The 26,636-nt window shown below is 57.2% G+C and overlaps 1 protein-coding gene across 17 annotated transcripts in view; it reads left to right on the top strand.

Annotated features, from left to right (window-relative positions):
* Positions 1 to 1,452: 1,452 nt before the first annotated feature.
* GPR68 (G protein-coupled receptor 68) overlaps positions 1,453 to 26,636 on the top strand; it is a 28,844-nt gene continuing 3,660 nt past the window's right edge. Inside the window, exons 1-4 of one of the 17 annotated variants that reach the window (XM_077910357.1) lie at positions 10,525 to 10,746; positions 12,374 to 12,495; positions 13,532 to 13,592; positions 20,668 to 20,895. The gene's annotated coding sequence lies outside the window, so the exon portion shown is untranslated. The other 16 variants (XM_077910360.1, XM_077910363.1, XM_077910366.1 and 13 more) reach the window with 16 other exon arrangements.

Below are 26,636 nucleotides of genomic sequence, written 5' to 3'. Positions count from 1 at the left end.
ACATACACCAAGCCTTGATTGATGATGTTTGCCAATTTCTGTGGCGTAAATGCTCTTGCCGGGTGGATTCCAAGCTGCCGACGGTGTCAGGAAGCAGGGAGGTGGGAAGGGATGTGCAGTAGCACCTGTCACACGCACACACACACACACACCCCATAGAGTGGGTGTAAATAGCCTCAAGGGTATAGGAAACAGTGAAATAATTAAGAAGTGGCAAGTTTTATGTATTGATTGCCTTTGCTTTTAATGTCCAGTAATCAGTCACAGGTTTACATAAGTCAGGCTTTTTTTTTAGGATTTATTTATTTATTTATTTATTTATTCATGATAGAGAGGCAGAGACGCAGGCAGAGGGAGAAGCAGGCTCCATGCTGGGAGCCCGACGTAGGACTCGATCCCCGGACTCCAGGATAGTGCCCTGGGCCAAAGGCAGGCGCTAAACCGCTGAGCCACCCAGGGATCCCCCCATAAGTCAGGTTTTTTTTAAAATTTTTATTTATTTATGATAGTCACAGAGAGAGAGAGAGAGAGAGAGAGAGAGAGGCAGAGACACAGGCAGAGAGAGAAGCAGGCTCCATGCACCGGGAGCCCGACGTGGGACTCGATCCCGGGTCTCCAGGATCGCGCCCTGGGCCAAAGGCAGGCGCTAAACCGCTGTGCCACCCAGGGATCCCCCGTAAGTCAGGTTTTAATGATGACTGCAGAACGCCTGGCTTGCCACATCCCTGCGCAGCCCCGGAAGCACCCCGTTTCAGGGATGGGTTTACAAAGCAGAGACAGAACAACTGAGAAGTGACCAAAGGAGGAGGGGGAACCTGGGAAGCGCTGATCACCTGCCCCAGTGTGGGTGCCTGTGACTGTGCTCCTAGGTGAGGGAGGAGGCTGGAAACTGCCCCCGGGGCCCGCTCTCCGCCCGCCCATCCCTCCTCGTGCCACTGCAGGAGGCAGAGGGCAAGAGTGGCCAGGACAGCCCATCACCTCCGCCCCTGGAAGGTGGGGCGCTGAGCAACAGGAGGTCAGGCAGGTGGGGGGCCGGGGGATGTGACGGGACTCAGAGCCGCCCTCCCCTTTCCAAGCTCTGGCTTTTTGGCCCAGCCTCCTGAGGTGAAGTTTAGGGGGGAGGTCACAGGGCCCGGGCAGACGCAAAACGCCAGCCACCTGCCCCCCACCCAATCCCCTCTCCCAGGGGACCCCCAACCAAGGGCAGAGAGGAACCTCTGGGCCGCGCGGTGCTCCCCCCAGGAGCACAATGGCTCTGGGGCACAGCTTCTGGAAGCCGCCCCTCCCCGCGCCCCTGGAGCCCCCACCATCACCCCCTCCACCCTCCACCCTCCACCCCTACCCCCTCCCAGACGCCCAGCTGGAGCAGGTGCGCAGGGCCCCGCCACGCCCCCCGCCCCTCACCCCTGCGCTCCGGGTCCCGCCCCTGCGCGGTTCCCACCCCCGGGATCCCGGCCTCCGGCTCGCCCCCGCCGCCGCCCCCGCGCTCCCGCTCGGCTCGGCCGCCGCCCGGCCTCCTGCGCCCCGGCCCGGGAGAGGTGAGTGCGCGGGGGCAGCGGGGCCTTGCGGGCGGGGACACGGCGGCGGGCGGCCCAGGGGACCCCTGACCTTCAGCCGGGCCGGCCCCCCGACCTCTCCTGCGGCGGAAAATTCAAAATCCAGTCCGGGATTAAGGCCTCGGGGGAGCGCAGGCGGAGAAGCGCGGGCAAGTAGGTCCCTGTCGTTCCGCGGTCACAGGGATGGTGCCCGGGGCCCCAGGGACCCCCCCCGGAGCGTGGGGCACCAGGGTGCCGTTGGGGGGCGCAGCAGGCCAGGGGGCTGCCCCGCCCGGGGCCCCGCGGTGGCCGCGATCGCCGAGATCCTACAGCATCCAGGTCCCCGGGGGACGTGCCCGACCCTGCGGCACCGCCGCTGAGGCCCGGAGAAGAGCCCTGGGGACAGGAGTCCAAGGACCAGGTCCGGGCTGGAGACCTTCCTGGGGGGGGGGGGGGGGGGCGCCCCCGGCTCCGCCCCCCCATCCCTACCACTCAGCGCGCGGCCCCTCCGGGCTGGAGCCCCACATGGGGGCGCTGGCCCCGCTCTTGCATCACACCCCAGCAGGAGTAGCTGCTTCTCCTTCTGCCCTAAATCATCAGAATCCAGGGGGCGCCCCCCCCCCCCCCCAGCAACATGTCCCGGCACTGCCGGGAAATTCTTCAGCCTCCACCATGGACGGGCAGGACCCGGTCTGTATCCACAGCGCCACATACACCAGTCCCCCGGAGGATCCCCAGCAGGCCTCCTCGGTTCCCTGCAGGTTTCAGTTTAGAAGTCACCTCTTCCAGGAAGGCTGCCCTGACTGCCTCCTCTTGATCAGGTTCTCTGGCAGCTCGGCTCCTGCAGGGTGGCCCTCCCCACCCATCCTCCTCCACTCATGGCTCTTATCAGGGTATGCTCATGGCTTTCCCTCCTAGGTCACTTTCAAAAACTCAGCCATCCAAGTTCCATTTTATTACATACATAACGTTTCTCTTGACTATTTTTACTTTGGATTATTGGGGAACCTCTAGTCAGGGAACAGAAACTTGAAACTTAATGTCTTGGGACCACTATGGTCAGATCTCCCCCTGGACTGCCCCACAGCTCCCGGGCAGAGTCCATCAAATTTTTGGTCCCTTGGGTACAAGCCCTGATACCCCAGAGTGACCCCTGGGGCTCCTACCTGAGGGCAAAGAGAACTTCTATTCTGAAGAGGGGATGGGGACCAGGGCCCCCTCCCCGTCCACTACATGGGGGCAGCAGGGAGAGGCCACCATCCATGCCCCATGGTGCAGCCTCCCCCAGTCGTGTCCTCTCACTGCTGTCATCTCTCCTCTCTGGCCCTGATGGCACCTGGGTGGCCCCTCGGGGGCGCAATGCGCAGGGTGCCCTGGGGTGTCCCTGCTGTCCAGACCCCGACATGGGCACCGAGGCTTCACAACGGCTCCCCCCACTGCTCCCTTGGCTCCTGCCCCTGACAGCCCCCTGGGAGCCCAGCTCCCCACTGGCCCCCACCCCCCGACAGCCCCCAGGGAGCCTCCTGCCCCGCATGCCCCCCCCCCCCCCCCGCCCTCTCAGGCCCGCAGCACAGGTGGAGGCTGTGCGGGCCGCTCCCTCTGCCTGGTGGTCTCTGCCCCTCTCCAGGCTTCTGTCCTTCCCACCTGAGAGGCGCAGGGAGTTGGGGGGGGGTGCGACATGCTCCTGCCCATGCAGATGGACCCCTGGGCGCTGTCTCTGTAGCACCCCCGACCCCCCACCCCCCACCCCCCGCCCCGAGAACGCTCTTGGGGAGTCTCAGCCTCCCAGGGCTCGCCGACCCGGGTTTGCAGATGCGTGTCCGGGTGCAGATGAGGATGTGGAAGTCACGGGGGGCGGAGGGGGGCACTCAGTGTGGCCGTGTTTGTCTTCAGCTGGACCCCAGTGCTCAGCTCCAGGGCAGGAAGGAGAGCCCCCCACCTCCCAGCCCCCGACCCACTCATGGTTCTGTTACACTTAACTACACTTATTTTTAAAAGGAAATTGTGTCCCACTCGCCGAGCTGGCACATTAGCACCCTCTGCCACTGAAGGCAGTTAAATAAAATCAAGAAAAACCAAGCAGTGTTGGTTTTCAACTCAGGTCATAAGCACCTGTCGCCTGCAGGGCACACCTGAGGCAGCTCCCTAGTTTAGGGAGATTAGCGAGAATTAGGAAGTAGAGACACACTAACCCCCAGCTAAGACCTTCTCCTCAGTGCAGTAAAACAGGTTAAGAGAGAGTTGGATGGGAAACAAGAAATACATGGCTGCACTCCTGCCAGCGAGCACCTACTGAATACAGAGCCTAAGTGATACAGAACAAGCCTTCTGCTTATCAGCCCCTGAAGGGCCACTTCCTCTAGGAAGCCCCCCACCATGTGCCTCCTCAGCCAGCTGTACTTCTGCTCTAAGGGTTGTCGTGCTTTACCTCATGGGTATTGGCTTCCATCCCAACCATAAGTTCCTAAGAAGCGCTACCAGGTCTGGGGCACTCACTTCTCTATCCAGGTGTCCACCCCTGGCCACGGGGCCTGGAGCCCCAGTGTTGAACAGATATGTGAATAACGGGGTGACCTCCTTGACATTGGTCCTGCTGGGCCCCCTCCGGTGATGCCTTTCCTTCCTCCTCCTCCTATCTGCGCAAACCCTACACCTTCCACCGGTCCTGCTCGAGGGTCTGGCTTTTCCAGGAGGAGTTTTTCAACCCACTGAGCCCAGGCCGAGCTCTCCTGCTCTGGGATAGTCAATCCCTGGTGCTCCCCGTGCCCCCGGGACGGTCCGTGCCATGGTCCTATGTGGTCACCACCCCAAGCAGTATGGTGACTCCATGGATGCTTAATAGCTCCTGTGGACTGATGGGCGTGGCCCTCCTTCCAGGGTGCAGGTGTGGGGTGTGGGCTGGGGGCTGGGCGGCTGTGTGAGGCCCCGGTGCCGCTGCACCAATTATGAGCTTAGGGGCTTAGAACAACGCAATTTAGTCTTACGGTTTTGGAGGTCAGGATGGGCCCCGGGCCGCGGCCACAGTGGAGCTTCTTTGGAGGCCTCAGGGGAGACCCCACCTCACTTCCTCTGTGCGTCTAGGGGCTGCTGCCTTTCCTGGTTGGTGGCTGGCTCCCATCTTCAAAGCCGACTGTTGCTGGTTGTGTCTTTCCCCCCATGGAATATCCAGAACTCTCTCCCCATCTCAAGATCCTTAAATGAAGCATCCCTGTTGTTGGTAGTTGTTTTTCTTTAAAGATCCATTTATTCATTTGAGAGAGAGAAAGAGAGCAGGGGGTGGGATAAGCAGGCTCCCCCTGAGAAGTGAGCCAGACGAGGGGCTCAATCCCAGGACCCCGAGACCACAACCTGAGCCGAAACCCGGAGTCCAATCCACGGAGCCATACCGGTGGCCCATTCCTTTTTTCTTTTATTTTTTTAAAGATTGATTTATTTGAGAGAGAGAGAGAGCAAGCATACTCTGCTGAGAGTATGGGGAGGGGCAGAGGGAGAGACTCGCAAGCAGACCACCCCCCCTTAAGCTGAGTGCAAAGCCAGACACACGATTTGATCTCATGACCCATGAGACCATGACCTGAGCCCAAACCAAGAGCCAGAGGCTCAATGGACTGAACCACCAGATGCCCCTGCCAAGTCCCTTTTGCCATGAAAGGCAACATAGTCACAGGTCCCAGGGATTGGGACATGGGCATCGTTCTGGCTGCCGTTGTTCCGTCCTGGTGGTCAGAGCGTGTTGTGGCTGGAGGTGTATTAATGGCCACTGAGATTTACTGAACACTCACTGTGGGCCAGGCACTGTGCTGAGCACCTTCCACACCACTCTGAGGTAGGTGGGAGCCACTGTCACCAGCCTCACCGCGCAGGTGAGACACTGACAGATGAAATAGTTCGGCAGGGATCCCTGGGTGGCGCAGCGGTTTGGCGCCTGCCTTTGGCCCAGGGCCGGATCCGGGAGACCCTGGATCGATTCCCACGTCGGGCTCCCGGTGCATGGAGTCTGCTTCTCCCTCTGCCTGTGTCTCTGCCTCTCTCTCTCTCTCTCTCTGTGACTATCATAAATAAATAAAAATTAAAAAAAATTTAAAAAAAAAAAAAAAAAAAAAAAAAAAAGAAATAGTTCGGCAGAATAGCAGAGCTGAGATTTGCACTGGGCAGTCTGGCTCCACCGTGTGCATCCTCCTAACCTTGGGGCCACACGGCCTGACACCACTCTCACCTCCAGTCTACCTGCCAGGAGACAGAGCCTGGGAGAGGCCAAGTCGAGAAGTCACGTTCCAAGGCCCAGCCAAGATTCAATCCATAAGCAGGAGGCCCAAAGCAGAGGCCGGCCCCAGCCTGGCCCACCCTATTTTGGTCGGCCAAGCCCCTTTTGTACCTTCCCAGCAGAGTCTGCTCTCTTTGTACCTGCTAGGTTGGGCCTCTGGTTTCTTGAGAGCACTTTTATATTTCATTCTTACACAGACCTTCACTAGTACCCTCATTTTTAAATGAGGAAAAACAGGCACAGGGAGACTGCAAAACTTTGCCGGAGCTCTCCCAACCAGAAAGCTACGGGTTTGGGATTTGAACCCAGACGTTCAGATGTTCCCCCCAACTCCCGACTGCCTGAGCCTGAGCAAGCTCAGCCTGAAGGGGTGCTCCAGAAGTCTGCGGTCTGGCCAGGCACACAACAGGGTTTCCCCGGCTCGCCAGATGTGTGTGCTCACACTTCATCTGGGCTTGCGGTCCCTCCCCACCAGTCTCAGAGTTTCCTGCCTTCAGGTGGCCACATTAGTCACACTCTGTCTGAGAGCCGAGGTATGAGTGGGAGAGGAAACAACCCTGTGTTACTCAGGTCAGTCTGATTAATCAGTTCAGGCCCAAGCCTGCTAGAGTGTAGCTGATGCCAGGAAATGATAATTCTCAGAACAACCAACTTCTTGCTGCTTGAAACTGTCCAGGGAGGCGCTTGACTCCACAGTGGCAAGCGCTTCTCAAAAGGAGAGACGTATGCTCCAAAATGAGCAACCAGGAGGCTCACCGTGACAGGAAGCTCGGGACCGAGGAAAATCTGCAAGAGGCAGAGGGACTGAGCAGGGGCCACGAGGGGCTGGCGCCAGAGCAGAGTGAGAAGCAGGGACCTTGTTATTCAGGGGATCCAGGCAGAGTTCCTCTGAGGCTGGCCAGCTGTGCTAATTAGAACAAACTGGGAAAACAGTCATTTCTTAAAGTCAATCGTCTGTGCACATTCTAAACCATGTGCATAGTCTTCCCTTAGCATGTGCAGTGGAGATGCCCCCGGTCGCCCACTGGGGTCGGTCAGGGTCTGGCGGGAAGCAGAGGCCCAGCCCGGTGGCCGAGCCCAGGGAACACAGGGACGCTTTGCAGAGGGGTGGGCAGGGTTCAGGGAACCGGTGCAGGACGGGGTCTCAGGGCAGCCGCACTGCCCACGCGGGAGGAAGGAGAGCGAAGGGCAGGGCAGGACTCCCGCAGGAGCTAATGGGAGGCAGCCAACCTGACGGGACTCTGGCAGGGGATAAATACCCCTTCCCCTCCCCTCTCTTGCCCTCCTCTGACCTCAGTGGGTGCTTCCCACTGGCCCAGCCTGGGGGCGAGGGAGGCGGGGATCCCACCCAAGCAGCAGGATGGAGGCAGGTGGAGGGTGGATCGGGATGGATGGATAAAAAGTCCTCAGCAGGGGCAGCCCGGGTGGCTTTGTGGTTTGGCGCCACCTTCAGCCCAGGATGTGATCCTGGAGACCCGGGATCGAGTCCCATGTCAGGCTCCCTGCACAGAGCCTGCTTCTCCCTCTGCCTGTGTTTCTGCCTCTCTCTCTCTCTGTCTCTCATGAATAAATAAATAAAATAAAATAAAAACAAGTCCTCAGCACACTTCCGGCCCGGGTGCGATCACCTCTTTCATTCATCCTTTTGCCATTTCTGAGCACCTGCAGGTGCTTCCCTAACCAGACACAGGGGAATCCAGATGCTGAGACCAAAAACCCATGAGAGACTAGAAAAGCAGCAGTGGACGTAAACGTCACCTGGGCCAGGTATGGAGACATTCTGCCCGCATCTCTGGAGTCCAGCCCGTTGTGGGAGATGATTGCTATGGGCAAGAAAGCCGGTTATTAGTGCCATGTCTCAAATCAGCATTTCATGAGCATGGGCCATAATTTGCCATTCCCTAGGACCAGGAACGTTCTGGAAAACAATACATGCTTCATTTTAACTTAGTGAGCTGTTTGTTGTTTGCAAGGCCAATGCCCGCTTTTATTTACAAAAGAATGAACCCTGCCGCCCCTGCCGAGGACTCGATGGGGTAACACCAAGAGACACAGCAAAGTCTAGCCCAAAGGTGACATTGTAGGCAATGCGATGCCTCTCTTTGCTTCTCTAAATCGAGCATCTTTTTTTTAAGATTTTATTTATTTATTCATGACAGACACACACACACAGAGAGAGAGAGAGAGAGAGGCAGAGACACAGGCAGAGGGAGAAGCAGGCTCCATGCAGAGAGCCCGACGTGGGACTCCATCCCGGGTCTCTAGGATCACGCCCTGGGCTGAAGGTGGTGCTAAACCGCTGAGCCACCCGGGCTGCCCTTGAGCATGTTTTTGAGGGGAGCACGGCCAGAGATGCCGACCCTATATTCTACAGGCCAAGTTGGGATCTTTAAGTAACAAGTGGGAGGTGCCATGCTGTTCTCATCTCTAAAAAGTGGAGCCTGAATCCAAACGGAGCTCATGTTAATTGGAGAGTATTGACACTTGTAAAAGGATCTGTGTTTGGAGGTCTGCAAGGAGCCCGCATGCTAAGAAAAGGCAGGGAGAGGGGGCCGCCATCTGATAAGTTACGGTGTGTATGCCCCCCCCCCCCCAAGAATCGTGCATCACGGCAGCCCAGACAGGATTCACTTTGTAATAAACTGTCTAAACGGCATACGCTGTATGTACCCTCGGGAGCTGGGGTCCTGGATTTGGCAATTGGTGATAGGCTTTACAACACCCCACCTCTCTCCTGGGGAGCTAGGAGGATCATTGTTGTCAGAAGCAGCTTCAGTTAGGAGTCTATTCAGGTCCTGGTTCAGACACTCAGGATTGAGTGGCCTCGGGTAATACGCCGAACCTCAGTTTCCTGATCTGTAAAGTGGAAAGGATAAAACGCCTTGTTCGAATTCAGAGAGACACCGGGCATAAGCGCTAGGGACACGGTAAGAGACTCATAAAGAGGGTCTGTAGAGGGGACAGTAACAGCGAGCCTCCCTTGAACCCTAACACCTGCTAGGTGTCAAGCTGAAGGCTTTGCATGATTTAGTCATGAAATCAACCACCTTTTGAAGCCGTGCCCCCATTTTGCACATGAAGAACTCGGTACAGAGGGGTGGAGGGACTTACCCAAGATCACCCACCCTGCTGCAGGTAGCAGAGCTGGGACTCAAACTAGGCACCCTGGCCTTTGAAGGCAAACTCTTAACAACTAGTCTCAGGGTAGCGATCTTTAAGAAGCAGATGTGCGTTTTTATGGCATGAATAGTCAATCCAGAAAACTCCCATCTGTGAAGATTTTGCAAGAAGGGGGGGTTTCAAAATGAGGACTCTCGCAAGGGGCTGATGCAGCCTCTGAGAAGAGCTGGCAGGGAGGTGCTTGCTCCCCCGCCTCCCCGGCCTCCCCAGCCAGGGCATTTTGCCCACTGTCCATGTCCCTCCAGAGACTCACTGAGGGGCTGAGTCACAACATGGGTGACCTGGAGTCACCCAGAGGGCTTAGGAGAAGGTGAGACGTCCATTTCTCTCTGCCTCCGCTGCCCGCTCTCTGGCTGCCCTCCATCCTAACCTGGGCCCAGTGGTCTTGGTGACCATGGCACAAGATTCTGCACATGCCCGCAGCGACCCTCCCCAGACACTCATTGCACAAGCAGGGGCGGGGTGCTCCTCCCCCCCTCCCCCGAACTAGGCGCTGGGCCAGGACTGAGTGTCCCGCAGAGGGATGCTGTGTGCCAGTGACCCCAGTGCACAGTGCAGAGATGCTGGGAAGGGGCCTAGCTGGCAGGGTACAGACTGGGGGGAGCCAAGAAAGCGTGAGCAGGCTCTAAAGACTGGGACTGGAGTGCTGGGGACAGGGACAGGAGTGCTTTTGAATGGGGGCGGGGGGGGGGGTGGTGGTGGCTAGAATTCAGATAGGCAGTTGCGGAAGAGCAGAGCACACAAGGAGCAGCTAAGGGTAGCCTGGGGCGGATGCTGGATCTGGGCTCCCCTGCCTGGGTTTGAGTCTCTGTGCCTCCACCTATCACCTGTGTGACCTTGGGCTTGTTCCTCGGCCTCTCTGTGCCTCATCCCCCCATGGGCGGCACGTACCCAACCCATTGGTGAGGATCAAATGAGCCTTGTGCCACTAAGTGCTTCACACAGTGCCTGGCACACAGTAAGTGCTCAAGTGGCAAGCCTGGCTACTGTCACTGCTCTGGGCGTGTGGGGTGCAGGGCACGCAGAGGGCCATCAGGCCTCCCTGAATTCTCAGCAAACCGGGCAGGACGTCCTGCTGTTGTGCGCACCACCCGGGACCCGGGGCACCCAGGCTGGGAGGCACCGGGGCAGGGAGCCTGGGCGCAGGAGCCTAAATGCAGACTCCTGGGCGGCGGGAGCGGAGGTCAGGGGAGGTGGAGGTCAGGGAGGAGGGAGGCCCAGGGCAGCAGCCCCCAGGGCGTCCACCCGAGCCGCAGATGCGCGGGCGCCCAGGTTGTGGTGAGGAGCAGAGACAGGTGCTCCGCCGACTCTCCTGTCAGCCTACCCAGGGGTGTGGCTGAGGGGGACCCTCGTCCTCTTGCGGCCAAGGCCAGTCTGAGCCCACACGTGGCGGCTCCGGAGCTTGTGCTGGGGACGCGGTGGCGGCGGGGGTGGGGTGGGGTGGGGTGGGGGTGGGGGTGCTGTGCCTCTGGGGCAGGTCTGAGCGACTGCGGTTCTTCCTGGCAGGCGCCTGGCCTGTGGCTTGCGGTCAGTGAAGGGCAGGGCAGGGCAGGGACTGGCAGGGCTGGGTGTGCCGGCCGGGGGTGGGGGAGATGGGGGAAATCGCGGCACAAGGAGGAGGAAACGGCCCCCCCGGCGCTCCCGCCCCGCCCCTGCCAGCAACCGGAGGACGCAGCGCCCACCCTGCCTGCTGCGCGCCGGCCCCAGGCGGGGGCGCGGGCCAAGCGTGGGGTGACTGCGACCGGCTGCCGGCCCTCCACCGCGCAGGTACGTGCCCCCCCAGCCGGGCTTCTTCCTGTCCCCACGGCCGTGGGGGTCCCCAGCGCACAGGGCTCCGCTGGCGGACGGCGGCCTGGGGCCTCGGCACCGGCGGCCACTTCTGCGCCTTCCTGGCGGCGCCGCGGGCCGTGGGTCCAACCAGGTGTAGGTGCGCGGGGCGGGGCTAAGGTGGGAGGGGACCGCGGGGGCGGGGAGGGGGCGGGGGGACCGCGGGGGTGGGGGGGAGGCGGGGCCAATGCGGGAGGGACCGCGGGGGCGGTGACGGGGGCGGGGCTAAAGCGGGGGCGGGGCTAGCGCGGGAGGGACCGTGGGGGCGGGGCCGGCGCGGGAGGGACCGCGGGGCGGGGAGGAGGGCGGGGCTAACGCGGGGGCGGGGCCAGCGCGGGAGGGACCGTGGGGGCGGTGACGAGGGCGGGGCTAAAGCGGGGGCGGGGCCAGCGCGGGAGGGTCCGCGGGGCGGGGAGGAGGGCGGGGCTAACGCGGGGGCGGGGCTAGCGCGGGAGGGACCGTGGGGGCGGGGCCGGCGCGGGAGGGACCGCGGGGCGGGGAGGAGGGCGGGGCTAACGCGGGGGCGGGGCCAGCGCGGGAGGGTCCGCGGGGCGGGGAGGAGGGGGGGCTAACGCGGGGGCGGGGCCAGCGCGGGAGGGACCGTGGGGGCGGGGCCGGCGCGGGAGGGGACCGCGTGGGCCGGGAGGAGGGGGGGCTAATGAGGGGGCGGGGCTAGTGAGGGGGACCAAGTGGGTGGGGCGGGGCCAGCGCGGGGGCGGGTAGGGGCGGGGCTAGCGCGGGAGGGACCGTGGGGGCGGGGCCAGCGCGGGAGGGACCGCGGGGCGGGGAGGAGGGCGGGGCTAACGCGGGGGCGGGGCTAGTGCGGGGACCGCGTGGGGTGGGGGCGGGGCCAGCGCGGGGGCGGGGTAGGGACGGGGCTAGTGCGGGAGGGACCGCGGGGCGGGGCTGGTGCGGGCGCGGGGTCGGGCCCGGCGAGCGCGGGGTGGGGGCGCCCAGCGGACGCGGGGACTAGGGGCTGCGGCCAGGCCCGCCCGCTGTCTGTGCCGAGCGCCCGCGGGCCCGGCCCCTCCGGGCTAGCGTGTGTCTGCCCGCGGTCGCTGCCTCCGTGGCCACCCGGTAATTACACACCAGCACACACGCGCGTGCACGCACTCGCACAGAAGCTAACACCTCGTTTCCCGGAGCTGGGCCAGCACAGGTGGCCCAGAGACTCGCGTGGCCAGGCCTGCCTTTCCCAGAGCCGCGCCGCGTGCCTTCCGTGAAGGGCAGGTGTCGGGACGCTGCAGGGCCGCAGGCGATGGATGGGGGGAAGGAGCTGGGGAACAGCGATGCGGCGGCCAAATGGCACAGGGAGGAGGTTGGGGTTTAGGAGGAGGGCTAGAGGACGGAGCCCTGACTCGGAACCAGAGACTGTGTGACCCAGGGCAGGCAGGTCGCTTCCTGTGGCCAGGGCTCTGTGCAGAAATACCTACTGGCTGCGGCCACCACCTGAAGCGGTGTGAGGACAAAAGAGATGCGAGAATGGTCCGAATCTGAGATGCTGTGATTGGTTTTGCCCCCACCCCCACCCCGCCTTGCACACAGGTGAGCTTCTTGTGCTTAGCAGGATGCCACGCTGGAGCAGTGTGTGCGCAGTAGACCCGGGCCTCTGCCGCTGAGAGCCATTCCAGAGCCAGATGAGGGCGGTCCAGGAAAGGCTCAGCCTTTTCTCTTATTACACCTATCACTGTAAGCAAATCAGTTACTCTGTTTTTTGAGCCTCGGTGTCACTTTCTGTGAAATGGGCATGATACTGGAGCTTGCTTCCTAGGCTTGTGAGATGATGCAAGTGAAGATCTTGCCTTGAGAGCCTTGCGGTTCCCCCTAAACGTTAGCTATAAGCTGTAAATATCGTTGTTACCCTTGTGTCGTACCCATTTGGGGTACAGTGCACACTGTAGGGAGAGAAGACTTGTCCAATAGCAATCAGCAGAAAACACATTTTATCCCTCCTAGCTGACTCGTCTTAAACAATCCACCTTCCCTCTCTGAGCCTTAGTAGCTCATGGAAAAAAATGCAAATTATTTATACCCATCTCACGAAGTTGTTACAGAAATTAAAATAACAGTATGAATGAATCCAGCACGTGATAAGCCCTTTCCTGATTTTGAAGCAAAAGAATACTTGCATTCCAGTTATCTACTGCTGTTTAACCAACCACTTTGAAGACAGTTACTTAAAAAAAACAGCATTCATCTATTTTGCTCAGGAATGTGCGATCTGGGCAGGGTTTGGTGGGGACGGCATGTCTCTGCCCTTTGCACCACCTGCCAGTAGGGCCCAGCTAGGGCAAGAGGATCTTCTTCCCAGATCCCACACTCATGTGACAAGCCCCGGATCCTAGCCATCAGCTGCAACTGTTGGCCAGGTTCTTTGTTCCTCTCAATGGGGCCACTCCATGAGGCTGCTTGGGCCTCCTCACAGCATGGCACCCAGGTTTCAAGAGCAACTCTCCCCAGTGATGGGAAGTGGGAGCTTCCAGTCTCTTCAGACTTGGACTCAGAAACTGGCACAATGTGGCTTCCACTTTATTCTATTGATAAAGTAATAACAGAGGCCACCACGGTTCAGGAGGAGGGGACTTGGGCCCCTTCTTTTAATGAGAAAACTATCAAATAATTTCCAACTATCTTGACTCTACCACAACTTGAAAGCCTTCCCTTGTGCTTTTGCCTTTTTTTTTTTTTCTCGGTGACGCAGTGACAAATTAATTTAACTTTGCAGAGAAGACCAGCAGAGATCCGGACATATCCCTCACTTGGGCCTTATCACAGAGCCTGTTTTGGTGAGTATCCCCTTCCCTGGGCCTGATTCCAGGCTGACAGGGCAGGCATGCTGTATTGTGGCTTCTCTAGTGTCTGTTTCCCCGGAACCTCTGAGGTTTCGATCACCAGTTCTGCCAACCTCTTGTCTTTAAAACAGGAGGGAGAAGCCAGGAGGAGGGTAATTTGGATTCAGAGAAGCAGATTTAGCAGGTGGCCCAGGCTGAGTGTAACGAGCATCTATGCAGCTCTCAGTTCTCTAGAGAAATCTGTTTTTCAAGAGGGTTGCTGCCTGGGTGTTTGGAGTGACTGTTGTCCTACATTATTAGGTTATTAGCTGATGGGCTGGAGTACCGTGGGTGGGGAGGCAGGAGGCCAGAGAGGGCTGCAGGCCCCGGCGAGTCACTATGGCAACCTTCAGGTCTGTAGTTTATGCTTTGGCTCCAGCAGGAAGGCTGTCCCAGACAGTGGAGACCTTCTCAGAGAGACCAAAGTTTCTCTCTTCAGCCGTAGGTTTCCACTGTACTGTGTTTTCGTACATGGTCACCCACCCACATTCTCAGAGTTAAAACCAACCCTCTTCCTGTTGCCTTATCCCAGAGCCTGACTGTCTGCCCCAGTCTATTAGCTCCTGACTTCACTTTCAGCCACACTGGGCTACTGAAAAGGAATGGATTTTAGGTTCATTTATTCAATCGAACATTCAACACATTTTTGTTGTGCATTTATTTTGGGCCATACCACATCCTCCCTGAAAACAGACTGAGCTCCTCCTTCCTCATGGGGCTTACTGTCTAGAAGGGGGGATGGACACGATCAGATAATCATACAGATTCCCATGCATTGGATTGGTAATTATGAAAATATACTTAATTTAGACTTGACTCGAATAGCAGTGCTGCCACGAGCCAGCCCTGTGACCCTTGGTCTCTTTGGTGGTGAAGCCAGGATAATAATATTTACCTTTGAGGGTTGCTGTGAGGCAACATCAAGGCTCTGGGAGGCACAGCGCCTCACACATAGTGGTAACTCAAAGTATGGAAGCCCCCCCGCACCCCCCCCCCCCCCCCCCCCGCCCCGCGTCCTCTTGTCCACACCTGCTTGTTGTTTGGAGCTCACTGGGCACCTGTGTCTGTAGGAGGAGCCCTGGCCCCAGCTCCCTGGCAGTCACGGCGGTGAAACGCCCAGACCTCATCTTTCAGAGTCTCAAGTTGGCCAAGGAAGGACAAAAAGAACCCAGGGAGGGATAGGTGGTGGAGGTGGCATTTGGGCTGTGGTTCTTCGACTTTGGTGTGGGTCAGAAAAACCCAAAGGAGTCGCTCAAAGTGCAGGCTCTTGGACCTCATCCCTGAGTGACTCTGATTCAGCAAATCCAGGGCAGGGCCTGGATGCAGGTTTCCTGAAGCTCATCTGGGAGACTTGCGGGCAGCACTGAACGGAGGGGGGATTTGGCCTCAAAGATTAAGGAGAAGAGGCGAGCAAATGGGTGGGCCATGTTGGGCCTCAGAGCAAGGGCCGCTGGGGCCTTCTCTCCTTCTTCCCACTTCCACCACCTGCTGCCCATCCTGCCTGTCCTCCCCTCTCGGGGCCCAGCTCCAAGCCCACCCCTGCCCACAAGCTCTGTCAAAACTCACCACCCCTCACAGGTGGCTCTACTGATTGGGCCACATGGCTTTGGTTCCATGGCACTCCCTTCTTGCTTCCTGTTAGTCCTTGTCCTGGATTCAGGGTGGGGGTGGGAGACCATGCCCAGGTATTTGCTTCCTTCCTTACCTCCTCCACCCCGCAGCCCCTCACTCCAGCTGCCCCCACTTCCAGTTATCAAGCACTTATTAATGCCAGACCCTCAGGGAGCAAGGTACTGGGCACATGGGCCTACAGGAGAGACAGAGACAGGCCTGGCTCAGGGGCCTGGGGGCCTGTTAGAAGTGCAGAAACTCAGGCCTCACCCAGACCTACTGAGCCACAATCTGCACGTAAACAAGATTCCTGGGAAATTCACACCAACATTTGGGAAGCGGTTGCTCTATAGGGTTTTTAATAAGTGCCACATGGCAGCATGGTCGGCAGAGTAATGCTCCCCAATGACATCTACGTCATATTCCCCGGAGCCTGTGAATATGTCACCTTATGTGGCAAAGGGAAATTAAGTAGCAGATAGAATCAAGCTTGCCAATCAGCTGACCTTTAAATAAGGAGACTGTCCTGGGTTATCTGGGTGGACCCGGTACGATCACAGAGGTCTTTAGAAGTGGTGGAGTTGGGCAGCAGGATCAGAGTCAGAGGAGATGTGAGGCTGGAAGCAGAGGCCAGAGTCACAGCGTGACAGGGACTCAACCCATCACTGCTGTCTTGGGAGTTGAAAGGGGCTGAAAGCCAAGGAATGTTGGAAGCCTCTAGAAGCTGGAGAAAGGAAGGAAACGGATTTTCCCCTAGAACTTCCAGAAGGAACGCAGACCTGCCAACACTTTGATTTGAGCCCAGGGACACCAATGTCAGACTTCTGACCACTAGACTACAAGACAAGGAATCTGTGTTGTCCTTACAACACTAGGTTGGTGGCAACTTGCTCCAGCAGCAACACGAAACTCATACCATGGTCGAGAGTCTTTGGAGTCAAACAGCTCTGCTCTTTCCCAGTGAGGGGACCCCGGGCAGGTTCCTAGCACTCTTGAGTCTCCATTTCCCTATACCTAGAAGACGGGCATAACCGTGCCTCACACGGTGGGTGCAAAAGTTAAAACAGGAAACATCTGAAAGGTGCTCATACCAGTGCTAAGCTCATGCTCCCCAAATGGCAATGACTACATTCCTTGATCCTAAGTGGTTCCCACCTCTTCCCTGACTCCACCAGGGCTGTGGTGCCAGGCGCTCTGGGAGGTTCTCTGCTGGTTCTTTTCCTGGTCCTTGAAGCCGCCTTGACTTCACACGTGGCCATCTTTGAACCTGCAGCAACATGGCACCTTGCATGGGCTCCTCTGACGTAAGCCTATGCCAACGAAGAAGGCCTGGGGAAGGCCAAGGCTGGCCTTCAAGACACAAGTCAGGAAGGTCCCTGCCGTCAAAGATGGCTCATGATAAGATACTTCTTGTACTTGTTAGAGCCCTTGGGCAGCCTCCGAGGTCTTTACCCCAACTAGCCCCAAACTGGTAGAGTAGCCATGGGAACGAGGTAGCGTACCATAGTAAACACCTCACCAGGGCCTGCCCTCCCTTTACTCTTTCTAGGGTAAATCACTGTATCCTGACTAATGCCAAGAACCTACTAGGTGCTGGACACTTGTGAGACCTCATCTCCTTTGGTTCTCATAGAAGGCCATTGGTCAGCAGCTGTGCCATCTCTCAAGGTCACGTAGCCATAGCCAGACAGTGCCATTGGACCTGTGCAGTCTGGCCCAGAGCCTGTGCTCTTATCCTTCATCCCGTGCCCTTGGGTTTGCTGCCATGTACTGGAGGTCTTGCATGGGGCCACCAGCCCAGGGTGGACTCCACAGTCCTCCATCTGATTTTCAGGTTGCCTGGACTTGTAGGAGCAAGTGGGTGCCCAAGAGCCTTGTGGCCTATGGTCCTGTGGCTCAGAAAAGTCCACCAGCCCTTCAGAGCCAAGGTCCTCGGAGTAGAGGTCTATGCTGGGGGCAGACAGGGATCCCCAGGGCTCAGACTGACGTTCTGGAGGTTTCCATTCTACTAGGGGCCCCACAGTGCTTCCTGGCTGTTGTTTTGGAGGGCTGAGAGAGGGACAGGTGGCAGGCCTGGCACCGCTTTGGCCCTATGTCTTTTCCGGACGGAAGGGGCCACCAAGGTGGACTCTGGCAGCCCCTGTGAGGTCACCGTGCCCCCAGAGCTCAGGCAACCTTGCCTTTCACTTAATTCCCTGCTCTGCTCAGTGGCTGCTACAAGATACTGCCACTCTGGGCTTGAGAACAGGAAGTGTGAACGGGGACGGGGGGTGGGGAGGCCTCTCTTGAGGCCATGTTTTTATTACAAACTCATTACTTTGTACTTAGTTGTAGGTCTATTTCGTGAGGTTTGGGGGAGTCGAAGTCATGGGGTCCCGAGGACCCCTCAGGCCGCTGCTCCATGCATGGTGTCATTACAGTTCCTAGTCCTTCTTTCTTGTTTTAGGTTAAAGAGAAAATTTTGGCACCAAAGTAGAGCACAGCATGGGCTCCTTTTTTCTCTTACTGAGTGGGTGTCTTAGAGGATGTGGGCTCAGCTGATTTGAGTTGATCTAGAGTAAGCACCAGCCCTCCACCTGCAGTCCCAAACTCCTCCAGGGAGGAAGAGGGGCTCTCCGGCCCTGCAGAGAGGAAGGCTCCCCACTCCAGGTGAGATGCAGTCCATATGGCTTGCAGAGGGGAGCAGCTCCTGGGGCAGGGGTCCTGGGGGGTGGAGGGTGTGCAGTGTGGTCAGTGGTTCCTGCGGGTGTGGCCAGTCTGTGCCTGTGTGCCCTGTTAGGCTGGACCACCCCATCGAGACAGCTAGAGGCATCCGCCAGTCGCCAGACACTCACTAGTAAGTTGACCGGGAACTCGTCACCCACCCGTTCCTTCCTGCGACAGGAGGGAATGCCAGCCACCTTCCACGGCTGGGGAGCATGTGCGTCTACACACGCACTAGCACGCCATCATGAGGTGCAGCCTTGTAGCAGCTGACATAGAAGCATTTGCTTGGAGGGCCCAGGCCCCACAGAAGGGGATTTTTTTTCCTGAGACCCCTACCGATATAGTCGCCCCGAAAGACTAGAGTGATCCACCCTCCGGAGAGGGTGAGTCACACAGATCACCCATTGGGGCGAGCACCTGCACTTGCTTGGGGACCCCCATGACTGGCGGATGTTTGCTCTCTGGCTCCGGCAGTCCTCCCCTGAGCAGCTTCCGAGAAGATGATGTCCAAGGGAGGAAGCTCTACCAACCTAGCCCAGTGCCGGAAGTCAGCAGCACGTTTCGAGAACGGCAGCTCTATCCTTTAGCTTAAGGCCCCGGCCTAGGGCCTTTGCCCCCTCGTGTGTCTGTGTGTGTGTCTGACTTTCCCCGCTCGTAAAACGAGGGAGCTGAGCTGGGTAACCTCCAGGGTCCTTTCAATTCAGCTGCACTGAGAAAGTTCTATATGTGGTCCTGAGAGATGGAGGACCCCACGAGGCCTGAGCCCTGCTGGCTCCCTGCTCTGGGCCACGCTGCTTCCAAACACTGACGCTTGCCTGATTCCTAGCCCAGAACCTTCCTCTGGGGCCCTGGCTCTGCTGGCCTGCAGAACAGGATCCAGCTTGCCTTCCCACCACATCGAATGCTCCTCCACCTGGCTGCCCGCTGGAGTTGTCCCGAGACCTTTTAAAAACATTGGTGCTCGCACCTGGCCTCCAGAAAGTGTGATTTAATCCCTGTGAGGTAGGGCCGGGGCAGCGGGATTCGTTTGTGTAAGCTCCCCAGGTATTTTCTTAGGTGAGGTGTGACCCACTGACCCACATGTTGGTTCTCCGCGGCGGAACCAGTCTGGGGACGGGAGTGTAAATCATCTTCCCCTGCCCTTGCCCGTGGCCCGGCGTTGCTGCCAGTGTCCACAGTAGATTCCAGCTGCCTGAACGGCTCAAGCAGGGACCCCAGGGGCAGGGGTTCAACATCCCGCAGCCCCTCTGCTGGTGTCCTGTGGGTGTTCAAGGTGGTCTGGTGGGTGGGCTCCTCCAGCATCCCCCCCCACTCCCCGGGCCTCCTGCCTCTGACTCAGGCTTCCCCATCCGGCGAGGGGTCGCCCTGCCCCCCGTGGGAGGAGGATACGTGGAGGGAGCACTCCCCCGCTCCCATCCCTGGCTGGGGAGTGTTCCTCGGCAACCGCCCAGCCTGATACGGATCGGAGTTCACATGATTCTCCCTCGGCTCCAACGGGCAGCCTCCAGCTGGGGTTTTCTAAGCCCGGGCTGGGAGGTGTGGTCTATGGAAAATCTCCGAGGGGAAGCCCGGGCCGGCTGCAGGGCGTCCGCCAGTCCCCGCAAGGTGGGTCCGGTCTCCTCCCCCAGGCCTCCCGGAGCGGCTGCGGGGAGCCCGGCTGTTGGAGGTTTGAGGGCAGAGCCGGGTGGACAGAGAAGCCCCAGGTCCGCTGGGCTGCGGCTCCCTGCCTGCTCCTCCCGGCCGCCCTCCCGGGGTCTGCAGGCTAAGCAGGCGGGGCATCGTGCCAGCTGTGTTCAGACGGAGGCGCATGACTCATGAATGGGTCGACAAACCCATTTAGTAGCTAAGGATCCGCGTTTTAGAAAACCTAATAGTGATGATCCGGGTGCCCGGCAAGTAGCAGGGTGAGTACTGCTCCGGGGAAGTTGGTTTCTCCGGCCGCTCCGGCCGCGTGCTTGCGTGTGCACCCTGCCTGTGCGTGCTCGGTTACAACGTCAGGTGGGTTCTGACGGTGGCTTGTGGTCACAAGAGCTGAAAAGGGAACCAACTCGTGCTGTGGTGCCAGGTTCGGGATTTGGATCCACCCAGCTTACTGTGGGAACCTGAGCCACCGGGTTCTGCGCAAGGAACGGCCGTGCCAGCCCCACTGGCTTCGGGGCCACCCACCTTGGAGGCAGTTACGAGGGTTGTAAAGGTGACACTGTCTCCCTGCCATTGTTGCTGGAGGGAGGATATTTATTTGGGAGCAAGGTGGGGGAAGGAGGGCTGTCCCAGAGGGAGGTAAGTGTGAGGCTCTGACCACGTGCGTCGGGAAGGGCGCCGAGGGGCAGGGAAGCTGGGCCTGCAGGAAACCCGGGCTCGTGGGTAAGTGCGTGCGAGCGGTCCTCGGAACAGACGCGGGGATGAGATCACCGTCTACACGGCCGCTCAGTGCCAGCGGCAGGCGCCTCCGCCCTCTGGCAGGAACGCACGACACTGGCCTGGTGTCCAGGGGGCGCTTCCTTCCTTCCGGGACTGATCTCTCCTGGTGGTTAGAGTCCCAGGAGATGGTGCTGAGGCGCGTCTGTATCCAGATTCACTTTCAGGTGTTGGGCTGTCTTGCATATACAGCCTCTGGCTTCTCAGCCGGATGATGAGGCTCAGGGTGTGGGGGGGATCCGGGGGCCCTTGTGTCGGTTCTCTGCCCCGACCCCCACTGCTTGGGCATCTGCAGGACCGGGTGCACACGGGGTTCTGCTGGCGGAGGGGCAGCGCAGGCCTCAGCCTGGGGCGTTCGTGGGGCATCTGAGGACTGGGGCTCGGAGAAGCCCCGAGGTGGACGGTGACACTCGCGCTCAGTGGTAATCGTGACAGACGGAACGAGAACGTGACGCGGAAGAGAGCCTGGGCCCATCTGAGTTCAAAACCTGGCCTGCTCCATCATGACTCGAGTCCTATGCAGGTCAGTTCACCTGTCTGAGCCTCAGTTTCTTTGTCTGTAAAATGAGCCCCGGTGAGAGTGGTGTGGAAAGAACGTGTGCACACAAGTGCCTCCGGCCAGCGGAAGGCTCTCTGCTGATGTGGCTTGGCTCTGCCATTCTGTCTGGGTTTTTCCATTTACATATCACTTCTGCACCCACTGTGTCCCCTGATTTATGAGGAGCAGGTTTCCTATGGGGACCAGGTTGAGAAAGGACACCCCTGGCAAGGCGTAGTTTCCACCCAGGGGTACCTTGGGAAGCAGTAGAAGGGGAGGCTGACTGTGATGATAAGACCTGGGTGATCTGGGGATCCCTGGGTGGCTCAGCGGTTTAGCGTCTGCCTTTGGCCCAGGGTATGATCCTGGAGACCCAGGATCGAGTCCCACATGGAGCCTGCTTCTCCCTCTGCCTCTCTCTCTCTCTCTGTGTCTCTCATGAATGAATAAATAAAATCTTAAAAAAAAAAAAAAAAGACCTGGGTGATCAAGCTGGAGTCTCTGACCAGCTCCGGAGGCCAGAGCAGGTGCCAGGCTGCTGGAGGGGAGGCCACAATGAATCTTCTTTCTTACTTTTCTATTAATGATATGCCTGCTGTCCCAGCACCCAACCTCAAAGCCACCCATCTAGCTACTCACCCATTCATCCATCTGTCTGTCCATTCACTCACTCATCTATCCATCTACCCCCTCATCCACCTGCCCCTCCGTCTGCCCACCCACCCACCTGCCTACCTCTCCACCTCTCCATACACCTATAAATAATTTTTGAGACCTCAGGATCAAGTGCTGAGGAACATCTCAGATTTGTCCCTGACTGGGCTCCCCGACCCTACCTCCCTTCTAAATAGTAGTCAGTTTCTCCAGGTTCTTGTCTCCTCTCTGGCCCTGCTTCCTCCTACCTAGACCCTGTCATGCCAAGCTACTCTACCTAGACCCTGTCATGCCAAGCTACTCTCGGTTCTCCAAAAGTGCCAATTACCTCTCTCATATTCAGCCTGTTGCACACATTGTTTCCACAGACAAAAACCCCCCTCTGCTTGAGCAGCCCTTCCCCCTTCTTCTGTCTTAGCCTAACTGGCTGCTCAGGAAGGCTTTTCTGGCTGGGTCAGGGTACCTCCTATGAACTCCCTTAAAATCCCATGCTCTCCTCGGGAGCTGGTTTCACCTGTCTTCACCACTGTCCCAGGAGAGGAAAAGCAACTTGAGTTACACTAAGTGACTGTCTAGCGCAATGGCTTCCATGCAACAGATACTCAATAAGTATCTGTTGTGTGAATGGATAAGTGAATGAATAAATGGGTGGATGGATGGATGGATGGATGGATGGATGGATGGATGGTTGGGTGGATGCATGGATGGGTGGATGGAAGGTTGGAGAGCCTTTGAAGGATTTGAAGTAGGAATGATTACATTAGATTTGCATTTTAGAGGATGGCTTAAAGGGCAGTAAGAGGGAGCCAGAAAGTTCCATAGGAGGCCATTGTACTGATTCTGAGGATGAATTCCTGACCAAGCCAATCTAGAGCATTGGTGAGGGAACAGAAGAGGAAGAGACTGTTGGGGAAAAATTTAGGAATTGAGAATGCTAGAACTGAGTAATTAATTAGATGCTTTGGATGAAGATGAGGAAAGAAGCCAAAAGCCATTCAAAAAAGCCATACCTGTGGGCAGGTAGAGATGGGGGCGGGGCTCACTGAGCAGGTCCAGTGAGGCAGCAGGATGCTAGTTATGTCCACTATCCACCTGCTGGGAGTCATCAGAGTACAGATGGGGTTGAAACCACAGGGGCATGCTGTCCCACAGAGGATGTGCGTGGAGTGAAAAGTACAAGCCAACATTAAATGTGAGTGTGAGGGATGCTCACGGCACCACCGTACCCTGTCTCAGGTGATAGCTCCTGTTCTATGAGATTGGAGGCTACCTGAGGGTGGGAGAAACAGAGAAACTGGACTCTTGGGCAAGCCACCCCATCTCTCTGGGCCTTGGTTTCCTCATCCCTAAAATGGGGGAAAGAACAGGGCTGTTGGGAAGACAGGGGAGGGCAGACATGAAATGCTCTGTAAACCATAAAAGACTTGGCAAATATGAGGCATAAGTACCCTGACAGTTCTGGTCACTATTTCTCGAGAGACTGAAGCAGGTTACTGACCTTCCATGGGCTGTATCCTGGCTCTGCCCACAAGGTTCTGCTAGGTTTTCAGTTTCCCTCTCAGGCACCTCTGCTCCCCAGCTTGGGAATGCATGTTATCTGGACACTTACCCTGCCCCTTACCAGGAGCCAAATCGCAGGCTCCGTGGGCCAGCTGCCCGGACGCCACTAGGAGCGTGAGGCAAACTCCCCAGCCCCACCCCAGACCCACTGACTTGGAAACTCTAAAGGTGAGGCTCAATAATCTGTTTTAAACAAATCTTCCAGGTGACTCAGAAGCACTCAAGTTCGAAAACCACTGCTGTGGAACACCCAAATCCTCTTTTCTTGCTACAAGCAAACGTAGGAGGTGCTTTAATCTAAACATAGTAAATGTTTCTTCTTGGCCCTGCAGGCTTGACTATTTTTGACTTTGGTTGCCCAAATTTGATTATTGCTGGCCTAGGAAAGAGGGACAAGCTGTTGCCCTGGCACCCAACCCCCACGTTCCACGGTGCAACACCCACCCCCCCCACGTACACTCACCGCTAGTAAACAATAGGCTTCAGCCTGGTGACTTTCAGTGAATTCCTAAGACCTGAGAGCACCTGTTTTTTTTTTTCCGCGATGGCTCCCTTCGCCCTGTTTTGTTGGCACCTGGGGGTCTGTGCTGATGAATGATCTTATCTTCTTCTTTTTTTAAGATTTTATTTATTTATTCATGAGACACACACACACACACACACACAGAGGCAGAGACACAGGCAGAGGGAGAAGCAGGCTCCATGCAGGGAGCCCGATGTGGGACTCGATCCCAGGTCTCCAGGATCACACCTTGGGCGGAAGTCAGGCACTAAACCGCTGAGCCACCCAGGGATCGATCCCCTGAATCTTATCATCTTGCGGGTGGACTTTATCTGGACTGCAGAGCACCTGAAATAAATGCAGAGACAGGCGCTGTCCTGGGCAGGTGCTCCTGGGGACCGTCGGGGACCTGTGTGGGCTTCTACTTCCTCGTATGGAAGCCAGCCAGCCGTTTGGCCCCACAGGGTTGGGCTTGGGATGCAGGGATAGGAGGGGTGGTGAGTGGAAGGTGAGTGCAGCCGAAGTTTGATGCGCTGGGCTGCTTGCAGAGTTTTGGGGTTGTGGGGCTCAGCCACCCCTTTCCCCTTCCTCTCACCATGAAAACATATAAGCAAACCCAAAAAGCAAAAAACCAAAAAACAAGAAAATGCCCTTGTGCGCTGTTGATGGGAATGTAAAATGGTGCAGCTGCTGTGGAAAACAGAATAGCAGTTCCTCAAAAAATTAAAAATAGAACTACCATATGATCCAGTTATTCCACTTCTGGGTATCTACCCAAAAGAACTGAAAGCAGGGACGCAAATAGATACCAACCTTCCATGTCCATAGCAGCATTATTCACAATAGTCAATAAGTAGGGTAGAAACAACTCGAGTGTCCATCGACTAATGAATGGAAAAACAAAATATGGTAAATACTTGCAATAGAATCTTATTGAGCCTTAGAAAGGAAGGAACTTCTGTGATATGTTGCAACATGAATGAATCTCGAGGACATTTCTTCGCTAAGTGGAATAAGCCTGTCACAAAAAGACGAGCCTGGAACTGTTTCCCTTATACAAGGTCCCTAGAATAGTCAGATTCCCAGAAATGGAGAGTTGAGAGGTGGGTGCCAGGAACTGGGGAGCAGAGGAGGATGGGGACTTAGTGTTTAAATGGGACAGAGTTTCAGTTTGGGAAGAAGGGAGTGTCCTGGAGGCGGCTAGTGGTGCTCGTTGCACAAGTCTGAAGGTCCTTTGCATCGCTGACCTGGGCACCTAAAAATGATTAATGTGGTGAATTTTATGTTATATAGATTTTTTTTTTGTTATATAGATTTAACCACAATTAAGAACAAGAAGAAGCACTCCCCCCACCACCATCACTGAGACCCCAGGCTGTGTCCTGGGGAGGAGGAGAGCTGAGCCCCACTGGGAGGCCTCTACTTCTTGAGGCTGAGAGGTTGGGAGTGAGTCTCAGGTGGGGGGACTGGCTGGCAGGGGCAGGGGGAGATTGGACCTGGAGCAAGGAAACCTGGTTTCTTTATTTTTTCTCTTAAAGATTTTATTTATTCATGAGACACACAGAAAAAGAGGCAGAGACACAGGCAGAGGGAGAAGCAGGCTTCTTGTGGGGAACCCGATGTGGGACTCGATCCCAGGACCCCAGGATCACTCCCTGAGCCAGAGGCAAACGCTCAACTGCTGAGCCACCCGGGAGCCCCGGGCCTGATTTCTAATGCATATGCTTCCTCCCTCAGTCTGGCTCTGGGCAACCTTGGTTTCCTCACCTGTCAAATGGGGAAGTGGCAATCACTCATTCATTCCAGAAGTGTTTGAGGGTGCCCGTGAAGAGCCAGACACTGTTGGAGGCACATGTGGCCTCGGCCTCTTGGAATTCAGAATTTGCGACTGTGGAGACTGTACATTCTGAAGGCAGGGGGGTGACGTTGGTTCGTGGGTGGGGTGAGGAGAATCTTAGCTATTACAATGATGTGTCACCCTTCAAAGGGCCACAGCACGTAAACAGGTGTGTCGTGTGTCTAGGGCATTAAAATTTCATGGAAAGGAGGCGGTCAGGGGGAGCAAAGTGTTTAATGAGGCCCGCTGGGAGGATGATTCTTAAATAGAAAAATTGAAAAGTCCTGATTTAGATGCAGTGAGATTTTTCAGTGGAGCCAGAAGGTTCAATCAATAGAGTAGCTTAGGGGGTGCCTGGGTGGCTCAGGCGGTTAGGCGGCTGCCTTGAGCTAAGGTCGTGATCCCGGGGTCCTGGAGTCGAGCCCCGGGTCAGGCTCCCTGCTCAGCAGGGAGTCTGCTTCTCCCTCTGCCCTTGCCCCTGCTCATGCACTCTCTCTCTCTCTCTCTGTCTCTCCCGCTCGCTCTCATAAATAAATAAAACTCTTTAAAAAAAAGTAGCTTAGGGCTTTCATTTTGATAGACTAATTTCTAATGAGGACTTACAACAGAAATCTTTATTTTGTCTTGTTCAGACGTACCTGTATACATAGCAGGCGCCTTCTCTTTGTTAAATTCTTGACAACGTGAACTTCTCACGAGTGTAAGACCACCGTCTCTTCCCCTGCCTCTTTGCCTCTAGCAAGACAATGCTGTGACTTTGGCATCCATCCTTTTATGGGGCCCTGACACTGACCCAAGGGCAGGTGTTTCCACGCCCACATCACAGACGAGGATGTGGCACTCAGAGAGGGGGAACCATGTGCACAGCCTGGACAGGGCTCACCCCGGCCGGGTGCTCGTGTCTGAGGACCTCGCCTTGGGTCCTCAATTCGACGGACAGGTTGTGAGGCGGCACCTCCTGAGGAGCGCCCCAGAATCGAGGCAATGCCCCATGGGAAGCACGGTCTTTGTGTCTTGCCAGAGCACCACAGGACAAGGCAAGGTTGGGCCTCTTTGGGGCTGTCTGGAAAGGCCCCCAGAAGGGACTGTGGCCTCAGTGTTCCTGGGAGCAAGTAGGAAAAATGTGAATGATGCCTAGTGTGGTGGCAGGGAGAGTGGCTGGGGCCCTCACTG

The sequence above is a fragment of the Canis aureus genome, chromosome 9 (genome assembly GCF_053574225.1).
Source record: "Canis aureus isolate CA01 chromosome 9, VMU_Caureus_v.1.0, whole genome shotgun sequence".
In the NCBI taxonomy this organism is placed as follows: Eukaryota; Metazoa; Chordata; class Mammalia; order Carnivora; family Canidae; genus Canis; species Canis aureus.
The sequence above is the reverse complement of the archived record's forward strand: the minus strand, read 5'-3'. Positions and strand labels throughout refer to the sequence as shown.